The sequence below is a fragment of the Triticum aestivum genome, chromosome 5B (assembly GCF_018294505.1).
Source record: "Triticum aestivum cultivar Chinese Spring chromosome 5B, IWGSC CS RefSeq v2.1, whole genome shotgun sequence".
Classification (NCBI taxonomy): domain Eukaryota; kingdom Viridiplantae; phylum Streptophyta; class Magnoliopsida; order Poales; family Poaceae; genus Triticum; species Triticum aestivum.
The window spans coordinates 4,845,681-4,849,525 of record NC_057807.1 but is presented as its reverse complement, the minus strand read 5'-3'; positions in this window follow the sequence as shown (position 1 = coordinate 4,849,525).

Here is a 3,845-nt window from a genome sequence, read left to right as displayed (position 1 = left end):
AAAATTGTGAGAGTTGATGACCGACACGTAAACGCACCCCGGGGTTCGTCAATCGTGGAAATCACTTCGGGATCCCAAAACTAAGTAGAAACGGGCCAGAATCGGCTCAAACTGCGAGTCTTGACGACCAACGCGTAATTACATGTTGGGATTCGACAACCATGGAAATCGCTTTGGGACGCCAAAACGGTAAGTAATAGTCCATTAAACGGTTCAGAATCGACAAGAAACGCGACTGTTGATGACCGACACTTAAACGTAACCCGGGGTTTGTCAATCGTGGAAATCACTACGGGACCCCAAAACAGTGAGTAATAGTACATAAAACGGGGCAGAATCGGCCAAGACTGCGAGTGTTCATGACCGACACGTAAGCGCACCACGGGGTTCAACAACTATGGAAATCCCTTCGGACCCCAAAACAGTGAGTAATAGTCCACAAAACGGGCTCGAATCCAGTGTTGTTGACAGACACGAAGTGCACCTTGGGGTTCAACAACTATGGAAATCGCTTTGGACCCCAAAACGGTGAGTAATAGTCCATGAAACGGGTCAGAATCGACAATATTTGCGAATGTTGATGACCGACACGTACACGCACACCGGAGTTTGTCAATCGTGGAAATCGCTCTAGGGCCTCAAAACGATAATTCATAGTGCACGAAACGGAACAGAATCGGGCAAAAACTGCGATTATTGATGACCGACATGTAAGCACTCAGTGGGGTTCAACAACCATGGAAATCGCTTTGGGACCCCAAAAACGGCGAGTAATAGTCCACGAAACAGGTTAGGATCGACAAAAAACCGCGAGTGTTGATGACTGACATGTAAATGCGCCCCGGGTTCATCAATAGTGGAAATCACTCCGGGACCCCAAAACAGTGAGTAATTGTCCATGAAACGGGCCAAAATCGTCCAAAACTGCGAGTGTTGATGACCGAGACGTAAGCGCACCTTGGTGTTAAAACACTATGGAAACTGCTCAGAATTGGCCAAAACCGTCTCTATTGACGACATACACTTAAACGCACCCCGGGGATCGTCAGTCGTGGAAACCGCTCTAGGAACCCAAAACGGTGGGTAGTAGTCCACGAAACGGACCAGAATTGGCCAAAATTGTGAGAGTTGATGACCGACACGTAAACGCACCCCGGGGTTCGTCAATCGTGGAAATCACTTCGGGATCCCAAAACTAAGTAGAAACGGGCCAGAATCGGCTCAAACTGCGAGTCTTGACGACCAACGCGTAATTACATGTTGGGATTCGACAACCATGGAAATCGCTTTGGGACGCCAAAACGGTAAGTAATAGTCCATTAAACGGTTCAGAATCGACAAGAAACGCGACTGTTGATGACCGACACTTAAACGTAGCCCGGGGTTTGTCAATCGTGGAAATCACTACGGGACCCCAAAACAGTGAGTAATAGTACATAAAACGGGGCAGAATCGGCCAAGACTGCGAGTGTTCATGACCGACACGTAAGCGCACCACGGGTTTCAACAACTATGGAAATCCCTTCGGACCCCAAAACAGTGAGTAATAGTCCACAAAACGGGCTCGAATCCAGTGTTGTTGACAGACACGAAGTGCACCTTGGGGTTCAACAACTATGGAAATCGCTTTGGACCCCAAAACGGTGAGTAATAGTCCATGAAACGGGTCAGAATCGACAATATTTGCGAATGTTGATGACCGACACGTACACGCACACCGGAGTTTGTCAATCGTGGAAATCGCTCTAGGGCCTCAAAACGATAATTCATAGTGCACGAAACGGAACAGAATCGGGCAAAAACTGCGATTATTGATGACCGACATGTAAGCACTCAGTGGGGTTCAACAACCATGGAAATCGCTTTGGGACCCCAAAAACGGCGAGTAATAGTCCACGAAACAGGTTAGGATCGACAAAAAACCGCGAGTGTTGATGACTGACATGTAAATGCGCCCCGGGTTCATCAATAGTGGAAATCACTCCGGGACCCCAAAACGGTGAGTAATAGTCCGTGAAACAGGTCAGAATCGACAATATTTGCGAATGTTTTTGACCGACACGTACACGCACACCAGGGTTTGTCAATCGTGGAAATCGCTCTAGGGCCCCAAAACGATGAGTCATAGTGCACGAAACGGGCCAGAATCGGGCAAAAACTGCGATTATTGATGACCGACATGTAAGCACTCAGTGGGGTTCAACAACCATGGAAATCGCTTTGGGACCCCAAAAACGGCGAGTAATAGTCCACGAAACAGGTTAGGATCGACAAAAAACCGCGAGTGTTGATGACTGACATGTAAATGCGCCCCGGGTTCATCAATAGTGGAAATCACTCCGGGACCCCAAAATAGTGAGTAATTGTCCATGAAACGGGCCAAAATCGTCCAAAACTGCGAGTGTTGATGACCGAGACGTAAGCGCACCTTGGTGTTCAAACACTATGGAAACTGCTCAGAATTGGCCAAAACCATCTCTATTGACGACATACACTTAAACGCACCCCGGGGATCGTCAGTCGTGGAAACCGCTCTAGGACCCCAAAACGGTGGGTAGTAGTCCACGAAACGGACCAGAATTGGCCAAAATTGTGAGAGTTGATGACCGACACGTAAACGCACCCCGGGGTTCGTCAATCGTGGAAATCACTTCGGGATCCCAAAACTAAGTAGAAACGTGCCAGAATCGGCTCAAATTGCGAGTCTTGACGACCAACGTGTAAGAACACGTTTGGATTCGACAACCATGGAAATCGCTTTGGGACCCCAAAACGGTATGTAATAGTCCACGAAACGGGTCAGAATCGACAAAAAACGCGACTGTTGATGACCAACACTTAAACGCAGCCCGGGGTTTGTCAATCGTTAAAATCACTATGGGACCCCAAAACAGTGAGTAATAGTACATGAAACGGGCCAGAATCGGCCAAGACTGCGAGTGTTCATGACCGACACGTAAGCGCACCATGGGGTTCAACAACTATGGAAATCGCTTCGGACCCCAAAACGGTGAGTAATAGTCCACGAAACGGGCTTGAATTGGCCAAGACTGCTAGTGTTGTTGACAGACACGAAGCGCACCTTGGGGTTCAACAACTATGGAAATCGCTTTGGACCCCAAAACGGTGAGTAATAGTCCGTGAAACAGGTCAGAATCGACAATATTTGCGAATGTTTTTGACCGACACGTACACGCACACCAGGGTTTGTCAATCGTGGAAATCGCTCTAGGGCCCCAAAACGATGAGTCATAGTGCACGAAACGGGCCAGAATCGGGCAAAAACTGCGATTATTGATGACCGACATGTAAGCACTCAGTGGGGTTCAACAACCATGGAAATCGCTTTGGGACCCCAAAAACGGCGAGTAATAGTCCACGAAACAGGTTAGGATCGACAAAAAACCGCGAGTGTTGATGACTGACATGTAAATGCGCCCCGGGTTCATCAATAGTGGAAATCACTCCGGGACCCCAAAATAGTGAGTAATTGTCCATGAAACGGGCCAAAATCGTCCAAAACTGCGAGTGTTGATGACCGAGACGTAAGCGCACCTTGGTGTTCAAACACTATGGAAACTGCTCAGAATTGGCCAAAACCATCTCTATTGACGACATACACTTAAACGCACCCCGGGGATCGTCAGTCGTGGAAACCGCTCTAGGACCCCAAAACGGTGGGTAGTAGTCCACGAAACGGACCAGAATTGGCCAAAATTGTGAGAGTTGATGACCGACACGTAAACGCACCCCGGGGTTCGTCAATCGTGGAAATCACTTCGGGATCCCAAAACTAAGTAGAAACGTGCCAGAATCGGCTCAAATTGCGAGTCTTGACGACCAAC